The sequence below is a fragment of the Pseudopipra pipra genome, chromosome Z (assembly GCF_036250125.1).
Source record: "Pseudopipra pipra isolate bDixPip1 chromosome Z, bDixPip1.hap1, whole genome shotgun sequence".
Lineage (NCBI taxonomy): Eukaryota > Metazoa > Chordata > Aves > Passeriformes > Pipridae > Pseudopipra > Pseudopipra pipra.
The window spans coordinates 23,465,259-23,477,714 of NC_087581.1; the positions used below are offsets into that span (position 1 = coordinate 23,465,259).

General features: G+C 38.7%; 1 protein-coding gene across 7 annotated transcripts in view; it reads left to right on the plus strand.

Annotated features, from left to right (window-relative positions):
• Nucleotides 1-12,456, plus strand: part of ZNF366 (zinc finger protein 366) — a 55,737-nt gene that overhangs the window by 24,112 nt on the left and 19,169 nt on the right. For 3 of the 7 annotated variants that reach the window (XM_064642685.1, XM_064642683.1, XM_064642684.1), the window contains exon 2: nucleotides 9,277-9,346. The exons of 2 other annotated variants lie outside the window; for them this stretch is intronic. The gene's annotated coding sequence lies outside the window, so the exon portion shown is untranslated. Of the gene's footprint in view, nucleotides 1-4,269; nucleotides 4,481-7,534; nucleotides 7,560-9,276; nucleotides 9,347-12,456 lie in introns of those variants that run through there. 2 more of the 7 variants (XM_064642687.1, XM_064642686.1) reach the window with 2 other exon arrangements.

Here is a 12,456-nt window from a genome sequence, read left to right on the forward strand (position 1 = left end):
TTCCTCTGCCGGAAAAATGGAAATACTAATTAATGACCTTAGATTCCAAATACATTAACTGATTTTTTCATGTCCCACAGAAAGCAAACCCCACCTGAACTTCAGCCATAGGTAAAGAGTATCACCAGATATGACAGATAGCACTGGATTCTGTAGGTATATGATTGGGACTCGGGATTTACTCTAATGACTTGAAGTGGAGATTTTCACTAATTTGTTTGCTACTTAAAAATACATGAGTAGGCATCCAGTGGAAGGCACTGAATATGATTAGGAGAGTAAGTTGTAACAGAATTCAGTGGGTAATGTCACCCTGCCCAGACCACAGCCTGACCTGCTACTCCTCCCAAAACACAGCAATAATTTCTATCAAGTTTTCCTGGTTTTTATATGTAATACTTGCTTTTTTTCCCCGGGAAAAATTCCTGGATAGAATGACCAGGGGTGAGGTCATGGGGATGTGGGCAGGGATTGATAGAGAGAGTTATATTAATGTATAAGGTGTTTTTTTACAAAATTTTATTTTATATTGCTGGCTGGCCATTCTTACTCGTGTCGTCGTGGTGTAGAGTTGCAGTGGTTTGACGGGGTTTCTTGGTTTCCTTTTTCTTGTGATGAAAATCTGAACTGAGTTAATATCCAGTTCAAGTCTTTGTAGTCACCCACCACGAAGGATTAGTACGAGACTGGTTTGGGAAATGTTCAGAATCTCAGATTTCATACTATATTGAGTTTCTTCTCACTCTTTCTTTTTTTTTTCCCCTTTGGCAAAAAATAATTTTTTGTTTGTTTGTAGCTCTAGTCTCTGTTTCAGTATCTGCTGATGACACTTGGCTAAGTTTGAGCTGTCATTCCCGTGCCATATCCTAGTTTATTGAATTCAGTAAAATTGGCATTTTATATCTGTTTCAGCTTAAAATAATTAATCTCAAGAATTTTTTCCTGTATTTACTATAGAAATCTGTTTTCCAGTTGATGAAAATCACAGAAGCAAGATAAACATTTGCTTTAAATTTCAGATTTTCTGTAGTTGTGGCAACAAACTAATGCTTATTTTTAAAATGTTCTGGAAATCAAAAAAATAATTAAAGGCAATATGCAGGATTCATTTTGGGGATCGAAGAGGGAAAGTGTTTGTTTTTTTTTTTGCTGTTCAGTCAAGGAGAAGATTCTAGTTTGGCATCACAGGTAAAGAGCAAAGACAGAGAGGAAGGTATCTTAAATTACTTCCTTGCAGATGTTTCATATGATCAGTCAAGAATACCATTCTGTGCTGGGGACTAATAATACCCCTCTGTGTTTAAGAAAAACTAGACTTTCACTAAAAACTAATGTATTTTGGAAACTTTCTATGAAATCTCTCCCATACAATCCTCCTCAAGCATGTGTGCAGATTTTACATGGTATGTTCTTTTTTGAGGTACCTGCAATGCCCAGAACAAGCAATTTTGAAGTACATGCAATTAAATGCTAATGCAATGCAGCTGACTGGATTGAAGAACCAAGTTGAAGGTGGCCCTTAGCTACCCTTTAAGATAACAAAGAGATAGGAGGAGAACAGACATCTCTCTGGCCTCCATATATGATAAGGACACTGGGACTACAGGAGGAAGAAAAGCCCAATGCATTTCCTTTTTAAAGGTCATGAATGCCAGTGAAAGGTTTACTTTCAAAATAACAGCACAAGCAGGACAGCATGAGGGTTATGGAAGGGCATGCCTTTTTGATCATTCTAATTTTGGATGTTCTGCATAACTCTGTTATTTTTCTTAAAATAACACACTGTACAGCTCAAAACCTCTCTGTTCTCTTTATAGTGTTTCATGACTATGTGTCCTTAAAGGACTCCACACTGTATTAAAAATCACTGTTTTACTACCAGATCATTCCTAGTATTTATAATACCTATATGGTGAGAAAAGTTTCATTAATGTTATTTGATAATTTTCCAGAGGAAAAACTATTTAATGCTTAGGAATCCTGTGGTGCCAGAAACGTACTATTTTAATTTGCAGTGGCAAATATGTGATAGACAGGAAATAGGGATGGAATGATAGGACTTCTATAAACAGTGATTAAAGTGACTCCACATACTTTATAAAGGAAGGGACACATCCATGGTTCCAACCTATGACATGAAAATTCCTTATTCATTTAAGAAAACGAAGAAATTTGTCTAATTGTCATCACCTCATAACTGTCAAATACCAAATCTTGTTCTCAGCTATACCACAGGTTTTCCATAATTACTTCAGTACAACACAGATCACACCAGAGAGAGAATTAAGTCAGTTGCTTACAATGAATTGTTTAATTGAATAGTCAGCTGAGCTGGCCAATCCACCATTAATTCCAATTCCTAGTCAGAGCAAGATTGAATTATGTTTTCACCCTGTCTGCTGGCACCAGTTAAAATGTGCATTTAGAACTCTGCTACTACATGTGCTTCAAATGTCACCATCATGGCCATTTTGATCTTGTCAGCCCTGAACTTTGGTCATGATCTGAAAACTCAGTACATCATTGCCCAAATGCTCTTGGGAACCCAGTCCTGTAAGAATATTTATATGTAACTCAATATACACTGATGACATCAAATTCAGGGCAAAATATAATAGGTAAAAGACAGGAGACTTTGATTCATTTCCCTCCTCCTTCCTGATGAGTTTGGTCACACATCTCTATTCTCTTAAGGGAGTGTCCTAGCTAAAGCCTGTGAGGGTGACCCTGGTTGTCTTTGGCGGGAGCTGGACCTTTAGACAGATAAAAGTGCAAGTGCCAAGGGGCGGGGAGCAGAGAGAGGTCAAACGTGTTTTTTGAGTGCTGAGAACTCCATGCCTTTAGAGATAGATCTGTTCTGCTCCCAGGTGTCACTTCTTTAGGTTTATTGAAAGTTTAAGGCACTTTACCATCCTGAGTGATTGCATTTATAGCTTGGCTATGGTGTCAGGCTTCTTCCAGTTCATTCTGCCTTGTAACCCCTTCTCTGCAGTGCTAAAACTCCAGAAGAAGGGAGTGAGGATCCAGTATGGGTGAGTGAAATTTCTTTAGGTACATCCTCATTCTAAACTCAGACCTGCACTCATTTCCTGGAGAACAGCTCTTGGCACTCAACCTGACTTTTCTGTTTTATTTTCAAAACAGGTGTAATTAGTCTAATAAAATTTCTTCTTGACATGAACATAAGAGCACCTTCAAATGCAGCCCAGTGCTACACACCTGACAGCCTTCTTGAGGCGGTAGTTCACCCTTGCATATCCTCCAGATTTCTATTCGGAATATGAATATATTTTGCTTTCCTGTTTTTGTGACGGTGGGGGGGAAACAAAGGAAAAGGAGAGGAATTATATATTTAAGAACCCTAACTAATAGAGACTCTGCAGCTGAACCGTTACCAGCAAAAATGATCCATCTTTACAGTGACAAAATAATGGTTTCTAAAGATGGGGCAAATGCAAGCAGGAGAGGGTCTGCTGTTCAGAGAGTTGGTAGGGAGATGGAAAGCGAGGCATAAGCAAAATAATCTACAATATGTTTGGGCTTCAGTGGACTTTAAGATAAAAAAATAGAAGCGCTTCAGGGAGAGGTAGATTGAGAAGAGTGTATGTGGGCATATCATGTCCTGCACAGTGCAGCTGTCAGTGCCTGGGCTCCTCTCTAAGTCTTGGAGGCACAAGACTTTCCGTCAAACCACTGAGAGGTATGTCACATCCCCAGAACACAGTACCTAACTCTGTATGTCCCTCAGCTCACAAGAAACAGTTCTTTGTGTTTTTATCCTAAATAACTTTTATCCACATCCATGCTTCATTGAATAAGAAAAAGTCAGAATGCAACATCTTTAGTTCAGGAAAGCACTGAGCCACAGATCTGAGAACCTGCCTGAAGACCATGCTGGAAAGTTGACATGACACTAAGTCCTTTGCCTTGTATTCTTCACAAGACCAAGATTTTGAGTTAGCTACACTGCTAGCCTGAGCTGATATGTATGGTTTTACATCTTCCTGTGCCTTACCAGCTGCTCTGTTTCAGGATACACTTAGCAGGTTTCTGTGGAGGAATGGAGAAAGACAAGAGTTTGGGCCAGAGCCCATCCTGCTGTGAGCAGAGATGGGGCAGGGCTGTACTGTGAACCCAGAGGAAGAGATCTGCTGGTGAGCAGCTATTCCCCCTCCCTCTTCCTCCCCACTCTAAAGCAGCCTTGAATTCCATGATGGTACCAGCAAACCAAGAAGATGGTGGTGCTTAGCTGAGGACAAATAATCTTTGTCCCCTGACATACTTTTAGATTGGATGATTTGCTCTGCCTTGTAGGCTCCTGTCATGTGTAGCTGTGGTTTGGTGTGGTTGTGTATAAACAGCTAGCACTTCAGAGCCTGTGGACTTAACATCCACGTCGTTATGCAGGTTGTCTACATGTTGCTGACCCTTTTAGCAAACAGAATAGAGTGAACAACAAATGGAATACAGAAGTGAAGAGGTAAGGACATATAAGAGAAGAACTAAGAAAACTCATAAAGAGGAAGAAAAAAAAGAAAAAAAATAAAAGAGAAAGGAGGATAAGAAGAAGAGAAATAAAGAACCAAAACAGCAGTGAGCCTAAACTGTACTCAAAACCCACTTTGTACATACCCAGGAATGACTAGAGAGGTCCATGAGGCTAAAGTACTGCTAAAGGCATTGCCAGTAAGGCCCTAGAGTTAGGCCTAGAGTAAGGCCCCCAGTGGTTAGCCCAGCCATTCTGCTCTGAGACCTTCATCCTCTGTCCTGTTAGACAACAGAAGAGTAGTGAGAGTAACAGCAAAGGTTTCCCTAAGGTAGGGACAGAGTGCACATAAAAGCAGTGAGAGAGAGAGCAAACCATTTTGCTAAACTGACAACATGGCACTCATAGTGGAGAGAAGAAATACATCTGCAGCTACCTCACTATAGCATCTGGCAATCTTTTTTCTTTAAATCTAATTAATGAATGATTGAAAAGCAAATTATGCCATAAAGTACTCTATAAACATATCTGATACCACAAACAGTGCCCCATCTCTGGCAGCGTGGGTAGTGGGACAGCTCCAGAGTTTTAGCAAAGTCTAATCTAATCTAATTTAGTCTAATCAAAATCTAATTTAATGCTTTCAATAATTACCAGAACAAAAATAATCTGTAAGTTATGGAAAAGTGAATGTGCATTCGTTTTGATACTATTTTAGAGCATTTGCTCCATTACAATGAATACCAAGATAACTATACTCCTGTGATAGTGCTTGTAGTGGTTTTTTCTCTGAAATAAGTACAAAACCAAGTTACATGCATATGCCAGATGACTTCAAAATCTACTCTATAGGCAGTGCAGCCAAATGAGTGTGCTTACTAAACTTCTCTATTTCCCAGCTAAAATAAAAAAAAATTGTGCAAGTTAAAATTTGGGAATAACTAAGTCAATGCAGGGAGGCTATTTCTATTACACAGTTTTCTGTATTTCTTTGTATTGATGTCATCTTGCAGACTATATTAATGCAGCTACACTGGATAGGAAGCCCTGGGAGCAAAAGGAATATCTAAAGTGTTAGAACTTCAACCATGAAGCAAGAAAGGTGCCAAAATAGTAAATGAAGGAAAAAAATTATTTAATAAATAAGGTGTCTTTGAAAGTTTGTTGCTTGTTTCATCCGTTTGCTGTGTCATGTTAACCTGTCAGATTTTTTTAATCAAGTTTCTTTGTTGTGTGATTGTGTGATTTACATTAAGCTTGTCTGCAAATGTTACCATCTGCTAACTTCTGACGATATAAATATTTTTTTCGTTTGGTTGTGCCATAGATGGGTTCATATCTCATTGGACAATAGAACCCATAACAAAAAAAATTCTAAGAATTACTTTCAGACTTCATTGGAAGTCTTCCCACAAACCTTAATGAGCTCTGATTATGCCCTAAGAAGAATTATAAAGATGATCATTTTACCAAGCATTTACTGAGAAAAAACCCCCCACATTTCTTGGTGGAAAGAAGAAGTTTTAACTTGAAGTCTGATACCAGCAGATGAAGGTAATTTCCCAGGGAGAAGTGAAAAGACAGCGAGCTCCTTGGTACTATCATACTAATGTAGGAAGAAAAAACCTGATCTAGTCCACTTCTCATTTTCAGTCATTCCAAGTCATTTTTGCGAACAACTGTTTACTTGTTTTCAATTCTAAGTCTATTAATAATGGTAATCCAAAAAGGGAAGAGGGCTATATGTGACAATACTTTTATCTTGATAGTGTTCTCCATTTAAGCAGACATTTGTCTCACAAAACCATGGGGCAAGAAGCCTTATGTCAGTAGACAATTATGCTAATGGTTAAATCATGGACTTCATTTGACACCAGGTCTACATGCATGTGAAAGTGAGAAAACAAGTGTTTGTAGAAGTGGTATAGAAAAAGATTTGACTAAACTCAGTGACTGTTATTTCCAGCTCAAGCCTGTTTTTCTAAAGGCTTCCACAGCATTTGTGTCTCTCTATAATCAGTATCCGCAGTTATTGATTCTGAATACTTTCCCTAAAACCATATTTAATTTTACAAGGTAGTCCAAAGTTTTGTCTTCTCCCATCTCCAGACTGAGGCAAAAAAAGTACTCTCTTAATTTAAAATGTAAAAAATATTTTAGGTTAGCTTCAAATACCGTAGCATAAAATCTTCAAGGCTGATTTGTGTATGTTAACATATATTTAGTTTACATATAACATGCACACAGTTTATATACTCAGATAGAACATATTAACATACACTCAGTATACATTAATAGAGTCAATTTTTCAAAACTGTGTGCTTGAAACGTGGACATTTACGCATGGAGAACATGGATAGAAAATACAGCTTGCATGGACTTCTCTAAAGAATAGGACAGTAGGGTTGACACTGATTTTAGAGAAGTTCTGTTATGGGTTTGAACACAATCTTTTACCTTCTGTCTGGAAGGGTTCATACTGCCACTGAAGGAAAATAGCAAGGAAAATTATAAGGAGGGATCAGATGTGTACTAAATGAAAATACTTGATTACCAGTAATGGATATATTCACATTTAGGTATTTTTGGCATTTTCAAGTCTGACAAATAGCTCAAAGCAGTGTGTGCAGAGAGCATCTTCTCACTGTTGAAGTGAAATGAATTCATCATAGTAAAGTTTCTTTGTCAGATCCTGAGACAGATGCAAGTTTTGCATCAATAGTAAATGAGAGAAAACTGTGTAAGTAATTTGGTGCTTAGTTCAACAGTTGTATGACTGAATACATTTAAAAAGATAATGTATTTGGAAGTACAGACTGAGAGTCCATTAAACCTATTAAGATAATGATAATTATCACCGTAATAACGATTGACAAAAAACAGTGATTGAGAAAAACCCAGATGGTAGTTCAATAAGGCTGAAGCTCAAGAACTGCTCAACTTTAGCTCAAGAAATGTAATAGTGTTAAATTTGTTGCTAATACTTCCCACATCCAACACATTTTTTCATTTTTTTCCTTATAGATGCCAATATTTCAGTTCTCAAGAGGAGAGCAAACATGCACTGTTACAGGTCATGGTTCTGCAGTCCTACACATTCAATTAAACATGGAACTTCTCTTCCAGTTAAGAGAAGCTTTCTAGCCTATTAAGCCACCTTTAGACTTCCTCCATTTTCATGTGTTTCGCCTTCTTCTGAAAGAACAAATATAAGTGCAAACGTTGTGACAAAGTAAACCATTTCCTTTTGTCAGAGGGTACATACCACTTTTGCTCACCTTGGCCTCATTCCTGGTTTTATAACTGTGTTGCCCAAGAGCAAGATCACAACAGTAATAGGCAGTGTTTAACTTTGAGAAACTTCACAACCTCACATTGTTGTAGCTGGACACATTATTAATCTACAGATAGAAGGCATTTTCATACAGGAAGAAGAATCTTGGTTCTACTGAAGTCTAAAGAAAATTTGCTGTTGACTCCACTACCGAATATTAGCTGGACACTGTAACAATCCTTGTAGAGTGAATAGCAGCATTTGCATACTTTTTTAAATCCTTTGTCTGTAGAAGTGAGCGAACATGAGAAAGTAAATGGTGATTCATATTCTGTATTAAACTCTCTTCCTCCTTCATGGAAGTTAACAACATTATTAGCTGCTGCATAGATATTTTATTTTGGAAATACCTCAACAACTATCTGAACTCACTGTCACATTTCTTTTGTTGTTTTGAAAGGACAGGAAGAGATAATTTTTGGTTCTATTTTTCAAACTAGTGTATTTCCAAATATGTATTTTTTACGTAAAGAAAGAAACTGTGAGGATGCTTGTCTCTTCTAAAGAAATTGACTTTTTAGTAAGCTCTGGAGGGCTAGGTTTTTTGGAGGGAGTGTTATATTTCAGTGACAATACAGCATGGAAAACTGTCTCAGTGAGTTTTCCAGACCAAATTTTCAAAACCTAGGAGCTGAAATATTACTGATGAAAGCTAGAATTTTTAATGACCATCCAATGTTTAGAATCACACTACACAGCACTACATTTTAAATATGACGTTCTGTAGAAAGAAGGATATTTTAAAGTGCTTGTATAAGAAACAAGCACTTTATAGAAGACCCGTAAGTGATATTCAAATATAAAAATATTTAAATAATAATAAATATAAAATAATAATAATAAAAAAATAAATTCCCCCCTCCCTCCTAATTTGTTGTTGAGTATTAAAATGAGAGCAGCTACTGCACAGTTAGATAGAAAAAACGTATTAGGAAACTATTAAAAACTTTGAAGTTCTCTACTGAAATTATTTAAAGAAGAGGGACTCTCCTCTTATTTCACAGAATATTCTGAGTTGAAAGAGACACACAAGGAATGTTGAGTCCGAAGTGAATGGCCCATACAGAGATCAAACTCACAACCTTGCTGTTATTAGCACTATGCTCTAACCAACTGAGCTAATCTAAGTCTTTCTGTTCCTTAACTACTTCTTGCATGGTGGTCACATCTGTCATCTCTTCTATGGTTTCATCAGGACTCATGTTTTTACGGAATTCAGTTCTGGACAAGGTTAAGATCACGGCTCCCTTCAAATTAGCAAGGTTTTGCTGCCAGAATGAAAGAAGAAAGAATTAATTTATACATTATAGGTGTTGGCAGATTCAAGGGGGAAAATAAAGCAGTAGGGCGATCCATATATATAGACTTCCCCTTTCCTTCTGAGTGCTCTTGTGTTGGGTTATATAGCACCTCTGATTGTGCTGGTCACTGACTATTTAAACACTTTCCTTTGTAGGCTTAGTCCTGTGATGCATGTAGCTGTGGACAGTGAAATCAACCCCTATGCTCAGTGAAAGCACTGAAAGGTTAGTAGCACAAGGAAATTATTTTTTTTAGTAATTTCAAGGAGTTCTGCAGCCTCTGCCGTAACTGCGTGTTCCAGAAAGAATGAAACTGCACAAAAGTGGCCGTGGAAGAAGGTAGTAATGGGCAGACAAGAGACAAGAGAGCAATTAGGCACAACTCACTGTCATCTCCGTATATTTTTGGCAGCATTTCAATAATCCAACAAAAGCAGTAAATAACATAGCTGTTTCTCAATTGTTACATGCCTTTTGAAGAATTTTATACCCATATCACTGGGAAAAAATAAGATACACAAGTTGAAAGATATTTGAGGGACAGACCCCAGAAGGAAAGATTTTGGTCTACAAGCATATTTTATGTTCAATTTGTGTGAGTTTAACTTTGTTAAAAATTATTTTTAAAGTATTTTTTTCTTGTGGAAAGAAGTGAAGAATTTTTCAGTATTCAGGGGATTCCCTTGCCTTTCTCCAAAAATTTTCGAGATCTAACTGTTCCTTATTTTGATCGGGGAGTTAGGATGACAAGGAAACAGTAGAATGAACAGTCGATCAAAGTCCTCTCTGATTGAACATACATGCTGTGTATGCATACATACAAATATAGGTGTGCAGCTTTGGGTGCCACAATACAAGAAGGATATAAAGCTATTAAAGAGTGCCCAAAAGAGGTCTATAAAGATGGTGACAGGCCTTGGGGGAAGCCTGATGAAGAGTGGCTGAGGTCATTTTATTAGTTCACCCTGAAGATGAGAAGACTGAAGGGAGACTTTATTGCAGTCTACAGCTTCCTAGTGAGGGGAAGAAGAGGGGCAATCACTGATCTCTTCTCTGTGGTGACCAGTAACAGGACTCGAGGGATTGGCATGAAGTTTTGTCAGGGGAGGTTTAGGTTGGATATTAGAAAAAGGTTCTTCACCTATAGGGTGCTTGGACACTGGAACAGGCTCTCTGGGGAAGTGGTCACAGCACTAGGTCTGTTCAAGAAGTGTTTGAACAATACTTTCAGGCATATCACGTGATTCTTGGGGTGCAGGGCCAGGAGTTGGACTCAATTCTTGTGGGGCCCTTCCAAATAGGATATTTTATGATTCTATGATTCTATATTGTGTACATATATGTATGATATTTCCAGTCAGTGAGCTAGAAACTGAAAGTCAAGTTGTGGTAAAATTATTAGATACTTGTCCAAGATGTAACAATTTTTTAATCTTTTTCCTCTATTGGATGTATTTTTTGAATCGTAAGTTTAGAGATCCTTCAATTTTTGCTTCAATTAATATCCCCTCTTCATATATTGTTTGATCCTTCTGTCTAAATTTTCTGTCTTAGAGTTTCGTCATTGAACCTTTAGCTTCACACTTTATCTCAAAGATAATTCCACGGTCTATTCCTTCAAAAAAACCAATGTGTTTGCAAGAAGTTTTTTAAGATGCCTTCTCTTCCCCATGGCCTAACTAGGTTACAGAGATCTGCTTTTATCTATCTTTAGAAGAAGGTTTATCAAGCATGGAGCTTCCTGAAAAAGAAATAGGAGTGTATATAGTACTCCATTCACCTTCGTACTCTCCACCCAGCATTTCCAAGAATGATGTTATAAATAGCATCAACATGTCACAGATGATAGAGGGAAAATATGTCTAGTTTTCCAGCCTAATCTCTGCCTGGTTGGCTAGATACATGTACACAAACACACACACATTCATATAAGTGTATCCCTCAGGAGGGCTACAAGGATGTCATGATGTTATGCAGGGAGAAAATTGGAAGGGCCAAAGCCCAGCTAGAACTTAATTTGGCTACTGCCACAAAAGACAATTAAAAATGTTTCTGTAAATACATTCACACCAAAAAGTGGGCTGAACAAAGTCTTCATTCTTTATTGGATGTGGAGTGAAACATAGCAACAAAGGATGAAGAAAAAGCTGAGGTATTTTGTGCCTTCTTTGCTTCAGTCTTTAATAGTCAGACCAGTTGTTCTCACTTAGACCTGTACAAGTCTATGGGACTGGATGGGATCTGCCCATGGTCCCGAAGGACCTGGTCAAAATGCTCACTGAGCCATTTTTCATCATTTACTAGCACTTCCGTCTATTTGGGGAGGTCCCAGTTGACTGGAGGTCAGTAAATATGACTTTCATCTACAGGAAAGGCTGGAGGGAGAGTTATGGAGCAGATCATCCTGAGTGCCATCACGCAACACATACAGAGCAACCAGGGGATCAGGCCCATGGGTTAGGAAAGGCAGGTCCTGCATGACCAGCATGATTTCCCTCTATGACAGGATGACCCAACTAGTGGATGAGGGAAAAGCTGTGGATGTTGTCTTCCTGAACTTAGTAAAGCTTTTGATGCCATTTCCCATAGTATTCTCCTGGAGAAATTAGCTTCTCATGGCTTGGACAGGTGCACTGTTTCCTGGGTTAAAAAAGAGTCAGGATATCCAGGCCCAGAAAATGGTGTTGGATGCAGTTACATCCAGCTGGCAGCTGGTCACCAGTGGTTTTTACCAAGGCTCAGTGTTTTGTCCAGACCTGTTTGGTATCTATATTGATGATCTGAATGAGGGGTTACAGTGCACCCTCAGTACATTTGCTAAGTTCTGTGGGAGTGTTGATTTGCTGGAGAGTAGGAAGGATCTGCAGAGCAATCTGAACAGATTGGATTGTTGGGCTGAGGCCAGTAGGGTGAGGTTCAAAAAGACCAAGTGCTGGGTACTGCACTTGGGTCACAACAACCCCAGACAGCACTACAGGCTGGAGACAGAGTGGCTGGAAAGACACCCAGCAAAAAAGGATCTAGGGGTACTGGTCAACAGTGGCTGAACATGATCCAGCAGTGTGCCCAGGTAGCCAAGAAGGCCAATGGCACCCTAGCTTGTACTAGCAATAGTGTGGTCAGCAGGACCAGGGCAGTGATTGTTCCTCTGTCCTCGGCACTGGTGAGGCCCCACCTCAAATCCTGTTTTCAGTTTTGTCCACTCACTAAAAGAAGCACCTCCTGGAGCTGGAGCTTGTCCAGAGAAGTAAAACAGTGGTGGGTCTGGAGCACAAGTCTGAGGAGGAATGCCTGAGGGGTCTGTGGTTTTTTAACCTGGAGAGAAGGAGGCTCAG